A 15,332-nucleotide genomic window follows, 5' to 3' on the forward strand; every position below is an offset into this window, starting at 1 on the left:
CATGTTTTTAAACACGTTTCTGCTCTTCAGCAAAAAGAAACTCTGGAGTGCAGCTAAAGCTTTTATTTACTAACTTTTCTTTTTTAATTTTCTAAGCTTCAGGACTACTGCATGAATAAGCTAAGAAAAAAAAAACCACATTAGAAATTCAGGCAGCTCACAGAAATGGGTAAAATTAACATTCCAGGACCTATTTTATGTGAGGACATGTAGCAATGTAAACTCTATCCTCCATAAATAACAGCAGGATGGAAATATAGTATGTACTGAAGTTGTTTTAATCTAACCTCAGATGGTAATCAATAAGGTGTTAGATAGTTACCTAAATATACCATCTTACATGTCAGTAATAGGTAAGATTTGTTGGTAGATTTTATTGTGAATATAAGTATGTTGCTATATTTGGTTTTGTTTCAATTTTATATTCATAACACTTTCTGGTCTTACAGAATTTGTTTTAGGAATACCGTAGCAACCTCATGAAAAGATTTTATGCCTACCATCTCTACTGTGTATGTACTCTCAACTTCAACTTTTATCTAGAAATATGCATGTATATCTTTATGCAGAACAGCTAAAAAAACAATCAAGGAACTTATTTTCAGTATTAAAGAAAGTTATGATCTTGTTTCCTAAATAGATGCAACCAAAGACAGGCAACTGGAGAACCTTGTCACAGCAAAAAGCATTGGTACCTGCATTAAGTCAATGTCTGCCCCTGAAGTTATCTTGGCAGGTGAAATGCATGCTCAAACAGCATAACTCAGCTGAAGGAAGAAAAATATCTCAGAGTTTTCTTCTATTTTTAATTGATTTCTATGTAATTGGTAGAGCGATACCCATAAGCATTTTGTACTTGTTGCATCATCCCTTAATTTCTAATTTGTTATTAAGAAATGTTGCCGATTTTCCATGTTAAAGCAAAGCCGTTGCCCATTTTCTTTATTTGTTTCTGTTTTTAGAATATACGATTTTCTACAATGATCACCCTGCCAAAAATAAAAATGACTTTCTCAGATGACTAATCTCAGCACCTTTGCAATAAATTTCTCCTTCAGAACATCATAACTCAGATGACTGCGATGAGTTCAAAACAGCTTTATAAATTATGTACAACTAGACAAAAGTATTCATCAGCATAATTTCACATCTCTGTCATCTCCTCTGGACACAGACAGGAGATTTATTTTCCAGCAGCATCTGAAGCAGTGGCCTTCACTTTGTGTATACCATTATTTGTGTCAAAGCAATTTGGCATGCTATTCATCCATCTTGCTTAAGGGTGGCTGAGATCTGTGATATTTTGCAGTTGCATGCTGGGAGAAGTAGTCCCCCATGTGGAATACTTCCCATATTAAAAGGATTACAATCTCCCTATTTTATGCATATCTGATTTAGACCTTCAGTTCTGTGCAAGTTGCCAATGCACTCAGCTGGGCAACATTTGGATGTTTCTCTCTTAGATTTTCCAGCCCGCTTTAGTATATAATATCTGTTCTGTTCAAATCTTGGCTGTGTTGAACTTTCTTTTCTGGAACTGCAAAATATCATAAGTTTGGCTGCCTAGCACCACTGTCTAATGTAATACTCCCTAACCCGTCTTTAAAAAGCCTGCCAAAGTCAGATTACTGCAAACATGAAGATCAGATATGTCTAATATAAGTTTAGAAAAACCATGTGCTGCTTCCGCATCGTTATTATTGTTCTGGAAAGAAAAGCAGCAAAGATGATTTGACATCTACTGTCTGCTCTGGTAGTTGTGGTGGCTACTTGGAAGAAAAATGTGTAACGCATATGGCAGTCCATGAGAACATACAAACGTTTTTTTAAAACAAATTCTAGTAAGACTGAAAGTCTCGTTTACAGCCCTGTATTACTTTCTTCACTTAAAAAATAAAATAAAATCCAATACACACACACAGAATCTCTTTCAGAGTGGATTTGCTTTCTTATATGGAAATTCTTCATACCTGATTCAACCAAAGTGCTTACCCTCACAGCTAAAGAAAATGCCTCCTTCTGTTTCTCTGTTAACCTAACATTAAAATAATCACGGCAGTGACTCAGAAAATGTGTATGCTTTTCAGATGTTATTTATCTTTTCCTCACTGAGTTACAGCCACTGTCAGATAGAAAGATATTTTAAAAGATAAAAGTAAAAGCAGTTGAAAATACGTGCTGTACATCCTCAAATGGAATCCTCCCGACTTCAAGAATATTTCTCAGGTTAACTAAGATAAGGGACAGAAATATGCCTGACTGAATAAGGCCCTTCTTTTTCAGACATGTAAAAATACACTATACTTCCTGCAGCTGTGAAAGAAAAATCATCATGATCACATTGTTGTAATTCATTTTAATGCCCACAAAGAAAAGAAAGTAACTCTGCAATTCCATTGTGCTGCAGATAAATATTTTTATCCTGTTATTAAAGTAAATACTAAGATAAATCATCCAGCCGTTAAGCCAAACTATGCAAAACGTCTGCAGCCAGCGTAGCAATTCTCAAATAGCAGAGGGGATGCCTGAAAGGTTCTACCTGGTGTGTAGTTTTCTAGTGAAAAGTTGAGCATAAATGAAGTCAACACAGAGGTGCTGAAGCCACCAGAGGAATGGTTACCTTGAAGCATCTCAGTTTGGAAAATTATCACTGTAAAGTCCTTCCTTGTGTCCTCTTTGGGGACATACTGTCAACCAGATATCACAGAATCACAGAATGACCCGGGTTGGAAGGGACCTCAAGGATCATGTAGTTCCAACCCCCCTGCCTAACAGGGCCACCAAACATATGCCTTTACTAGATCAGGTTGCCCAGGGCCCTGTCCAACCTGGTCTTGAACACCTCCAAGGACGGGGCATCCACAACCTCCCTGGGCAGCCTGTTCCAGGGCCTAACCACTCTCCTAGTGAAGAATTTCCCCCTAACATCCAACCTAAATCTTCCCTCTTTTAACTTAAAACCATTTCCCCTAGTCCTGCTACTATCACCCCTTTCAAAGAGTTTACTCCCCTCCTGGGAGTAAGTTCCCTTCAGGTATTGAAAGGCTGCAATGAGGTCACCCCGCAACCTTCTCTTCTCTAGGCTGAACATACCCAACTCCCTCAGCCTGTCCTCATAGGGGAGGTGCTCCAGCATCTTCGTGGCCCTCCTCTGGACCCTTTCCAAAATCTCCATGTCTTTCTTGTACTGAGGGCTCCACACCTGGACACAGTACTCCAGATGGGGCCTCACAAGAGCCGAGTAGAGAGGGACAATCACCTCCCTATCCCTTCTGTCCACCCCTCTCCTGATGGAACCCAGGATCCCATTTGCTTTCCGAGCTGCCAGAGCGCACTGCTGGCTCATGTCCATCAGGACCCCCAGGTCCTTCTCTGCCGAGCTGCTCTCAAGGACCACTCCTCCCAGCCTGTACAGGTGCCTGGGGTTCTTCTGACCCAAATGCAAAACCTTGCACTTTGCCATGTTGAACCTCATTAGGTTCACCCAAGCCCAGCTTTCCAGCCTGTCGAGGTCCCTCTGAATGGCATCCATTCCCTCCGCCATATCGACTGCACCACTCAGCTTGGTGTCGTCAGCAAACTTGCTGAGGGTGCACTCCATTCCCTCATCAATGTCATTAATAAAGATGTTAAAGAGCACCAGTCCCAAGACAGACCCTTGAGGGACACCGCTCGTTACCGGCCTCCACCTGGACATAGAGCCATTGACCACCACCCTCTGTCTGCGGCCTTTCAACCAATTGCTTATCCATCTAGTTGTCCACCCATCAAATCCACTTCCCTCCAATTTGGAGATGAGGATGGGATGGGGGACCATGTCAAAGGCCTTGCTCAGGTCCAGGTAAATGACATTGGTCGCCTTCCCTTCGTCCTCCAACGCCGTCACTCCATCATAGAAGGCCACAAGATTAGTTAAGCATGACCTTCCCCTGGTGAAGCTGTGCTGGCTGTCTCAGATCACATGCTCATTCATTATGTGATCAAGCATGCTGTCCAGGAGGATCTGTTCCATAATCTTCCCAGGCACGGAGGTGAGACTCACCGGCCTGTAGTTCCCTGGGTCCTCCCCACTCCCCTTCTTGTAAACGGGAGTGACGTGAGCCTTCCTCCAATCATCTGGGACCTCACCTGACAGCCACGACTTCTGAAATATGATGGAGAGCGGCTCGGCAACCAGACCAAGGTCTGTATGTCACAGACCTTGGCATGCCCTTCCATGGGATGTGAAAGGCTGTCACATAAGCTCATCCATTTGTCAGATAGGCTCCCAGTGGTGAGGAGGCAACCATCTCTGCAGTGTTGGGAGATTAGCAGCTGTCTGGCTGCAAACAGGCAGCTCAGCTGGGTGTGTCCAGGAAAGGAGTCCAAGCATCACCTCAAGCTAGCCTGCACGTGCTGCCTATGGAATGGCGTTTGGTGGAGTCTATATTTCAGCTACAAGAATAAGGACTAACTAAGCACCAGTAATTATGTCCTTTGGGATGCATTTGTATAATCCATGGAAATGGGACTGCTGAATTATCTGTGTTCTAGCACCGGCCCTATAATCTCTAGATAAATTCTGCCTCTGCTGGCAAGCTCTCATCAATAACAATATGCTCAAAATGACTTGATGATTCCTGTGTTAATCTCAGTCAGAATTCAGTTTAAGAACACCCTCTGGCCAAACTAACAGATACAGGCAATAATTTAGCTCCTTAAAAATAAATAAATAAATGCTAAAACTGTCTCTGTGATTTCAGAGGATGTATGAATCTTCTTAGCATGACATTCACAGTATAAAACAGAAATGTACTTTTCCACATTAAGGTCTTAAGATAGGGTATCCCATCAGTCTGCTCCTCAGACAATTAGCATATTAGTGAAATTTGCTGACAGGCATTCTATGTGAGATTTATATCTCCTTTCAGTCCAAGTGAAATATTTGTCTTTCTGCAGTGTTTTCCAAGAACATACAGCATGTTTGAGAGCTTTGCTGTCCTATTTTGATAACTAAGTCCAAAACTAAGCTTAAAATGAATTGCCCAACCCAGCTCTCATGAAATGTCAAACTGAAGCTGGCAAAGGAAGATAACAGATCACAAAGGTGGCATTCTCAGGGAGCTAACTGGTGCCATTATGCTTTAGGCTCTTTCCTTTGCTACATTGCATACTCATACTTGGAGGGGTTTATAACTTGGCTGCAAAAATGTTTTCTGGGTAAAACTTGGCAGGGAAATCCTTAACTTGAGAGCAAATGCATTTTAAAGCACATTTCCACAAAAAAAAAAAAAAAAAAAAGAAAAGAAAAAGAGAGAGAGAGAGAGAAAAGATCTGCCTACAGTGAAGCTTTGAGCAATGCATGGTCAAACTGATCTGACCTGGTAATAAGCTACAACACACCCTGTACATCCTTGGTGCTTGTCCTGGGGGCTTACTCTGGGCCAGCACGACATCATTCCAGCATAGAAAACCCATGCAATTTCCACCTTCACCCTAGAAAAGATAGGTCTCTCCCACGAGCTCAGCTCAATGAAATAAGGACATCTGGGAGCAGCTACTGTGATTACAGGAGGAAACAGAGCTGCAAGAATGGCAGCAGGCACATGGATAAGAGCTCAGAATTACTGCCCTGCCTCTGCTCATGAGAGTCTGTGACAGGGTTGCAGCTCAACCCTTCAGTGGGAAAGGTTTGATTGTTTTTCATTTAGAGGACTTATGCATATACCTCTGTAGTACTCACATCCTTTCTTTGTTCATGGAATGAGTAGAAACTGTCGAGGAAACATCTTCCTCTTCTGTAGTGTTCTTCTTGCAGAACTGTCAAACCAGGTCAGATACTTGTTAAGACATTATTTTTCACAAATAGAGAATCTACTTTTAAAAAGAAAAAGGATGGAACAAGCCCCAAAGACTATCTCAGAGAGACTGCAAAGCAAAAAACTACTAATCTTGCCTGAATATCTGCCAGAATATCTCCTCTTTGCCTGGGCAGAACTACATATTACTTACTTGTATTCCAGCAACCATGCTGTATGGTGTAGCTGTATGGTATAGATGGACCACCTGTATTAAAGACAAAGGTTCCTATGTGCACCGCTACTGGTTTAATAATGAAAAAGATAACTCTGTTTGGTCTAAACCTTTTGTTTGTTTGTTTTATGTTGATGATGTTATTTTGTTGTATTGTTTTGCATTATTATTATTATTATTATTGTTATTATTATTATTATTATTATTATTAATTAGAGCTAGATTTAAAGGAAAAGACATTTCTGATTAATAAGAAAGAAATGTAGAAATTTCAAAACAGTTCATTTCAACATTTCCAAAATTAAATGTTTTGCTTATCTGGATTTGATTCAAAAGGCACATTAAAGATTATTTCATAAAAACAAACAAAGCAAAACAACTAGAGAAGAAAATGATGGCATATAGCCTGTGGTTTGTGCGGTCTAATTGAGTACAAAGAGCTTTTTGAACATCCTGTTTTCCTGGAGAGGGCACTCACTCGCCTTTGAACAAGAAAGTCATTCTGTTTTGTCAATTCTGTCCCTATGAAAGCTTATTTATTTCAAACTACCCTGGAATTTTCAATATCTGGGTGGTTAGGAGGTGCACAACCTTGGTTTAACACACATACTTGGAGGCCATTGACCTGAAAAATCAAGTCATGGACTGAATAAATTTGTATAGACCAAATGAAGATTTTAATGAATCCTGTACACTTCCACAAAAAATATATATCTGTCCTTAGTTCATCAACATTTTCCAATGAAATACAACTATGCTAAGTCTTAATGAGAAACAAGCTTAAACAATAACTTCCACAGAAGTTTTAGTGACAGTGATGTTGTTTTAGAATTGTTTCCAGGCTCTAGGAAAAAAAAAAAAAAAAAAAAAAGACATATGTAAAGATATTAGAAGGTAAAAACTACAAGATAATGATGAACCTGAACATTCAGTTTGGAATTTGAACTTGAATTAAGCACTGAGAATATCTTTGATTCTCATTTTGTAATTCCTGTGTGTCTAACAACAGAATGAGGTGAAAGGTTTATTCCTTTGAAATATTTATGCAAAAGACAGATTACTTCTTTGAAACACATACTTTAATTCACATCTCCAGTAATGATCAGTTTAATAAGGCCTTTTGTATTTTACTGGGCATCTAGCTTTGCTGTCATGAAATTAAGTATATTTAGAAACAGCATATAAAGGCAGAGTCAATGACTGATTTTACAAAGGTAGGTAAATGAAGGGCTGGTGCTACGAATTCAACCATTTCTAATTTACACCCAGTTCTTGGCTCATGTGCATTTTTACATGGAGTTTTTGACAGCATTTGGCTAGGCCATTGTGTGTAATATATCTTTTGACTCCATCAGATATCCATTATCACTGGTAATAGGAACTGCCAAATCTTAACGTCTTTTAGTGCAAGAGGTCTCAGAGATGTTTTCTTATCAACACACAACTCTTCCAGCCAGCTCCCAGGCAGAGAATCCTGTCATTAGAATTGGCTTAGATTAACCTCTTCATTCTCCTACACATACTGAAAGTGTTATTTCATATATCAAACAATGAGCTTTCAATATTATTGCGTTGCTGTACTAAAGAATTTCAAATTTGATAGATAATCTCTATTAATTAAGAATCATATAGGGTAAAGTTGTAAATTTTTCCCGCAGAAGACATACAAACAATTAAAAAAAAAAAAAAGCACCACCTCTATTGTTTAGAATTACAAGCAGAATTAGTTTCAGCCATAGATAAAATTGAATCAAACATATCATTTCAAAGAACTGAATGAAGAAAGAAAATTGTTATTTTTATCTAAGGATTTTCATGAATGCTACCCATAAAAATAACAGTACTACAAAGAAATGCTGAGATTAAAAGTTGAACTTATTGTACTTATTTTTTGACGGAAAAAAAAAAAGCTAATGTGTGTAATCTTATATAAACTTTGTTAATTTTTTGTTTTTCTAGGTTCTCTCATGCACATTCTCTCTACAAGCGACTCGGTGTTCATTCCTCAGTAAACCAATTACTTCAGCACTATATTGGATTTACATTCACGGCTCTCACTCTACTTTCATTTCCATGAAATCTTATTCAAGATGCACAAGAGAAAGGCCAAAGGAAACTGAAATCCAGGGGATTGGCCAGGTTTGACAGGAACTCCTGCTACAATCCTTCCCTGCAAGAATACAAGGAAATTCTTCAGAGGCACTCTGAGCATAATTTGCAGTGACTGCAGTGTCAGTATTCAAACATGTAGGACAAGACCAAGATCCTTAGATCTACTTCTTACCCTTTTAAGTTCTGATTCTTGTTTATCATCAGTCTGCTCAGATGTTTCACAAGGATACATCACAGAACATACCTTAATGGAGGACTAGTGACTGCAAAATCCTCCTGACCTTTGAAGATCATTGAATGCTCAGTGCATCCTCACAAAGTGCAAAAATTCATCCCAGCTCCTTTGTAAAGAAGCCAAGATTCTTGTCATGTGATTACAAATAAGTTATTTAAAATTGTTTAAAATTATCAAGTTTGAAAGCTTTTGAGAAAGTATCCATTTTGTCTTTACTAAACTGAAACAGGGCTGCACTGCTTTTGTGTTTATCATTTCTTCAGTTTCTCCTCTCACTTTCTCTCTCAATGTAATATTTTCAAGTTTTGTTACAAATTCTGCTATAATTTCTCAGTAATCTGAGAGTATAACCACAGATGCAGTTTTGAGGTTGCCAGCAGTTCCTGCTACTGGCAATTTTCCGTCAGTCTTGTTAAGAAAGTTGCCACAGTTTTACCACAAATAGTAAGTCTGTGGCATGCTCCAGAATTTGCATACAATTGCCATTAACTTACCGAAATGATCATTTCTGTTAACAATAGCTCTCTAAATTGCTTGAAAATTGGGCATCACCCAAGCCAATCTGTTTTACATTATGCAAAGTATTTTAATGTGAAATTTTTAATAAAAATCATCACTAAAACCTCATTATGAACATGCCTGCTATCAGCAGGACCCAAAAATCAAATTGTATATTTGCTTTCTGGATTATTCATACTGCTTTTTTTTCACACATACACACACAAATAATTTGAAGTATATTTAGACAAAATTTAAGTACAAGTTATTTAGTTAATGTTATTAAAATGCATATTCAGCAAATTCATTTGACTGCTTTAGCTCACACATTCATGAAGCTTCTGAATTCACACAGTGTTTCTAGATCAGGGTAAAATTTATACTAAACTGTGTTCGTGTTGCCTATCGTTTTTATAGGATAAGTAAGTGGTACGTACAAAGCTACATTTAAAAAATCTAAGATTATTACAAGCATTTGTACCTAGAATGAGACAAAGCTTTTGTGGTTAAGGATTTTAATGAAATATGATCAACCTTCACCCAAATTATTAATTTGGATAAAGTTGCAGTTGTAATAATTTATTATTATTTTTCTTAACAGCTCTGGAAATCCACACATCTTATATGGTTTCCATTATATTATTTATTATGGTATGCATGTAACAGTATAAAATCAATTGTCCCAAACAAATTACATTTTAAATAATGATTTTGACTTGGGACATTCTGTAATACAAGACTCTTGCTTTCCTGAGTTGCATATTCAAAAAGACTAAACAATTAAAAGTGAAATTTGTTCTTGTAGTCAGAATTCCTCAGGATTTTTAACCATTTTAATTCCAGCCATTCAGCATATAATTTCTCCACAGCACATGAAAATCAGGTGTGCCATTACATGTGCATCTTGCTTATATTTGTGCTTCATCTTTTCACTGGTTAGCATAACTCTGAGAAGGATGGAACAGTTTAAATACTCTGAAGTCTAGTGGTTTTGATCTAAGAAAACATTGTGGCTGGTCAAATAGGAAAAGTATTTCTTAAAATGCTAGGGAAATCAGTTTTTAATTAAAAAATTCACCTATTCAGCAGGTTTTAATTCTTTCTGAGGAGCTTTGACAGTATATCAAATTTTGCAGTCATTAAATACTGACAATGTAATGAAGTTGCCTTCTCTCACGATTATATCATTCTCTCCATTACTGAAAAGATTTTTGTCCAACCATTCACTTAATGGTGTTTTCTTTGCTAAAAATGTAATATGTTTTGTTGATAAAAATGGAATCCAGCTGCTCTTCAATGTGGAAATTAATTTTCCAAGCCTCTGCTGTTTTGAAGGCTGGCACAAGGGTAAATCTACAAATCCCAATGAGTTTCACTAGTGTTGGCTGTCTTTGAAAGAAAACAGATGCTGGCATTTCAGTTCTGTGCTGAGAAGGCCCTACCCAATGTGACTTTTTTGATTTTGGAAGCCAGTTAAAAGTTTTAGGACAATAATTGGGCACTTTCGTATATATAACCTTTTGGCATCTACCTAGTATTAGACTGCTTAATTTTGATAGGAGATAGCACAGCTGTGTTCAAGATCCTCATTCATTCTCATCTGTCTGAAAGTGGAAATTTAATAGAGCAAAAGTGTTGTAAATATATGGACAAACATTGAGCTGAAATGTCCATTAAAATTCACATTCAAAATCATTACCTTAGAACTCATCTCAGTCTGATATCAACATTTATAGCACTGGTCTCATTCTCACATGTATTTCATCTTTTGACACACAGCTTGGGCACGTTGATAGAAAATATTTCTTTCTATCATAAGACTTAACTAATTGATCATCAGGTAATGAAGATCTAGACTATCAGTAAAATTTTTCCTGAGAATGACTCATCTTTATAAAGTGTTATTTCCTCTTGACTTGGTGGCAAGTTTGTCACACAGCTCAGTAGAATTAGTCTTGATTAGCATTCTTAGGATGCTCTTTGTCTGTGGGGATGTTCATAAATTGTCTGATTAACATTTCTGAAATATTATTTACTGTTATATTGCTTGTCTTGTGTGATTCCACTCACTGTACTATATATATATAACCTAAAACTGAATTTCTTAGTGGCTTTACTGCTCTACCCAAGCTAGACAACAGATTTCAATATCTCCTGCAGGTTCCTCTAGACAGAAATGTAATGGCCCTGTTTATTTTATTCTGTTTGTTATAAAAACTCAGGAGCTTGACCATATACATCACATTGCACGTGATCTACTAACCAAATACAAAGATCAAACCAAAGCAAAGTCATATAGCAAACATCATATGAGACAAACTTTCTTCTGATTATTCATTCTTGTTTCATATTCTTCAGCTCAGAAGACTGATCTGTGAGGTTTTTTTTACAGAGGAATTTGCCTTACAATCTGCTCACAGTAACTAAGAACCATTCACTCACTTGGTCAGAGCTCTAAGCATTCATTGTCAGTATTCCACAAAGGAGTGCACTCAGGGCAGCTTTTCCTCGAATTCATGCCATCATTAGGATACTTTAATAACTGTTCCAGATATACAGTAGAAAGGTTAGACTGAAAAAGATCAAAGAGAGCACAGAAAAGAAGTTGAGAATCACATGTAGAATATAACAGGTAAAGTCTGAAAACCAGTCTCTGCTGAATTCTCATACATAACCACTGTTTGCTGTGACTGTGGAAGATTAAACCATTCTGCAATTGTTTTCAGCTGCAGTGCCTCCTTATACTAACCCTCAAGGGAAACACTTTGGAAGACTGGCTTAAGATTAAAGAAAGAAAAATGCTTCTGCATGTGGTACTGTCTGTTTGGACTTCTGAGTGAGAAGATGCAAATGAAACGACTTCTTCCAATCCCATCATTCAGAATGGATTACATTTTAAACTTCCTTTCCTTTCCTTTATGCTACCTGTCTTTATGTTCACATAATACCTGCACAAAGGTGGACTACAAATAGATTCCCTAAATATTTATATTTGCATCTGGTAAAGAAGTCTATCTCAGGGTGTCACTGGGCTGTATGCACCTCTGGAGCATTCAGGTGGGATTGAAACTCAATCTCTGAATTTACTTCAAATGGCTCTGTGCTAATTACTGCACCTCCTGAAACTTAATCACATTAGGAAGAAGTCCAAAGTAAACGCTTCCCTGTTGTCATCAGCAGAAGCTGTGGATGGAATATGCCCAGTCACAGCACCTTGCCAGAATCAACAGACTGTGGTTTCCTGTTCCAGAGGAAGGAAACAATTAGTTTTTCCCACAAGTGCATAAAAGAAGCTGCTGCTTTGTAGGTAAACATAAGCAAAAGTGTCTAAGCCATGTATGTCCATTTGCAGCCAGTTCAATCCTAAAAAACTGAGATTACTCTGCATGTATCTGAAATGAGTTCATGCTCAAGTAACCCAACATGAAATTTATACTCAACAGCTAACAAACTATAGTTCTTGAAACACACACCATTCCTCTATTTTAAGCAATGCAAAATTCTGTTGTACATAGTACAAATTTTGATGACACTAACAAGTTGAGTTTACAGTACTTAATTCTTCTATATCATAGAATGGTTTGAGTTGGAAGTGACCTTCATGATCATCTAGTTCCAAACCCTCTACCATAGGCAGGGATACTCGCACCAGACCAGATTGCTTAAAGCCCCATCCAGCCTGACCTTGAACACCTCCAAGGTGGGAGCATCCACAACCTCTCTGGGCAAAATCTGTAGAAAAATCTGCAGAAAAACTTAAAAATTCTTTCTCAGACTACCAGTACATTTGTCCATTTAATACACATGTACAAATCTATAATTACAGACAACAGAATCAGCTCTTGTAATCTGCTAGTTAAGCAATTTAGTTCTTAACAGGTAATACTACTGTCTGAGCATGTTAATGATCTTCTGAGCACACTGCTTCTGGGATCTACACAGTAGTATTCAGCTAGCAATGCAGCAGAAACAATAACAGGCCTGTGGAGAAAGCACTCACCAGTTCTGAACATGATTTAGCTTAGTTCTTAGCATTAAAATCTCTCTATAAAAATAAGCAAATATTTTTATGTTATGTTGCATCTCCAGAAAAATGAAATTGTCTTCAGCTTAAGATTAAAATTCCAGCCACAGACACATCCAAGAAGAAAATTCATGGTTTAGTTTCCTTAGATAGCTCATACTATCATAAGAGATGAGTAACAATCTATGCTGTCATGTCCCAACTTTGGATACTCGTCTGTTGAAAAGCAAGTACTTGAAGGGTAGTTTTGTCATTGGTATTTTAGTAACTTTGGAGAAAATGAACCACCAATCTATGCTGCCAGCTTTAAATATCCCTCTTTAATGTAGGTTGCTTAATATTGTTGACTGTTTCTCATTTTACATTGTTTATGAATCCTCGAATATTTAGGATCACATGAAAAGAAAACAACAGCGTTTGGACTGTACCTCATGAAAACTCATGCAGACTGCATCGCTTCTAGAGAAAAGGGGAAAAAATGAATCTGCACCTGATTTCATTATGTTACAGGTCAAATTTAGGCTTTCTTGCATTTTAGGGCAACAGAAGCATCTTTGGGTTTCTGTGATTCTATAACCAGAAACTGGAATTTCTATTGGTATTTCCTGACCTAATTTATATGAGTTTATACATTATTCTAGTCTGCATGTAGTTTGAGAAAAACAAATGCAACTTTTACAGACACCAAATTGCTAGAACAGTAGATGAAGCAGAGCAATTGAAGCAATCTGGGGTCTCACCAGGTCTGCTTCCAGCGTTATGTCCCTGTACCCTTAGTACCCTACAGATTTTTCCTTAGTAATCTCTGAAAGGTATTTTATCTTTCCTGGATGTATTGTTTTTGACTTACCTACCCAAAAGCAAAACACTGGATCCTTGCTTGCTTTTATAATTTCCTTTTCTCAGTGTTATCCCTTTATGATGATTAGGGACTGCCAAGGACCTTGAGCTTTTAAGAAACTTCATAGATAAGCCTCTTTGAACAGCAGCAGCCAACAGGGCATGTTTCCTCCACACAGAGCATAACCTTGTCTACCCACTCAAGTCACCAGAGGCTTAGCCACTGAGGTCAGTGGAAGTAGGATGAGGCCCTATTTCTTTACCATTTACCTTGTTGCTCAACTGCTGTCGAGTTTGTAGAGCAGCAGCAGGAGTTCAGATGACGTAGGAGTCCTCAGTTTTATACAGCCTTGCAATACTCTCGGCTTCAGAAGAGAGCATGATAATCCTCAAATGATACTGTTGGCTTCTTGCGCCGTTGCTTGGTAATGAAAACAGAGAAATGCTTCCAGCAGTGAGCCATCACCCTTCAGTCCTTAAGGGAAAACACACACGTGAAGAGAAGCACACAAGTATGCATCCATGTGCAGGCACAAACACATATGGCTCACATATATACCAAAATGACTGTCCAGAGCCATGACTAGTCTATGAAAAAATCTTATCTTGTTTAGATTAAGATATACCTCACCTCTTAAGCCTTTTCCACTCCTGAAAGTTGTCATCTTGTTACCTCAGTGAACCACATTTTGTCCAATCCCTTGTATGTTTGAAAAATTATATGGTTAAGCAAGACATTTCATAATCATTAATCTATAGTTAACTCAGCCTGCTGTATTATGCAATACTATGAGGAACAGCTGGGGCCCACTAACCAGAAAGCACTTTTATGGTTTCTCTTAAGGGCCATTAAATCAATGTGATGAGAGCACAGCTGGAAAAAATCCTGCAAAAATTTATCAGATCCCACACAATATGTAAAGGGAGCACTTGGTGCAATTGCAGACTCAGCATCAAGCCCTCTTGGTTGAAATTGCAGGTGGAGGAAAGCTTACAGCACAGCTCACATACAGTCCTGAAAATGTCTGCTGCCTCTTGCTTTTTCTTTGTTCGTAGGGTTTTCCATTTGGACCTTACTAACTGCTATAGGCACTGTGGGTCCCTTAGGGGTAGATCAATTGAATCATGAGAGCAGCGTTTTCAGCAATTGCCACATTGCCTAAGCCTGTCAAGGTGGAACTTACTGATGTGAATGCCTGAGAAACCAGCAGTGCTGCCTCTCTTTCTTTAAGCACTTTCTGACAGGGGCCTTAAAATCTCATGCTTTCCTACTGCCCATTTTGAAACAGAAGATGGAAAAGGGGAAGAAGCTATTAATCTCCAAAACCCACATGATTCATGACTGTTCGCACATCATTGATAATGCAAAATAATTAAGAAGGAATGCTGTTACAGACTTACAATGTCCTACAGAATTAACCTCTGATGAAAAAAAAAAAAAAAAGCAGACTAGGAAGCAAAGTGTATATTAATCCTAGCAGAGCAGACAAAAAATCATCATACCTGTTTTATGAATGTTTAATAGACTTCAAGCCCCAGAGCAATATCTTCAACACCTTTATTAAATGCCTATTAAGGAACTGATCCTAGGAGTCTCTTGAAGCCAGTGCT

At 38.0% G+C, this 15,332-nt stretch overlaps 1 long non-coding RNA gene across 3 annotated transcripts in view; it reads right to left on the minus strand.

Annotated features, from left to right (window-relative positions):
• Window positions 1-15,332, minus strand: part of LOC107311762 — a 74,013-nt gene that overhangs the window by 48,297 nt on the left and 10,384 nt on the right. For 2 of the 3 annotated variants that reach the window (XR_001554226.2, XR_004306659.1), the window contains exons 2-4: window positions 13,992-14,196; window positions 11,300-11,429; window positions 5,723-5,799 (exon numbers count right to left, since the gene is read on the minus strand). This is a non-coding gene — a long non-coding RNA (uncharacterized LOC107311762). Of the gene's footprint in view, window positions 1-5,707; window positions 5,800-11,299; window positions 11,430-13,991; window positions 14,197-15,332 lie in introns of all 3 variants that reach the window. The other variant, XR_004306660.1, reaches the window with a different exon arrangement.

Source organism: Coturnix japonica, chromosome 3 (genome assembly GCF_001577835.2).
Source record: "Coturnix japonica isolate 7356 chromosome 3, Coturnix japonica 2.1, whole genome shotgun sequence".
Taxonomy (NCBI): domain Eukaryota; kingdom Metazoa; phylum Chordata; class Aves; order Galliformes; family Phasianidae; genus Coturnix; species Coturnix japonica.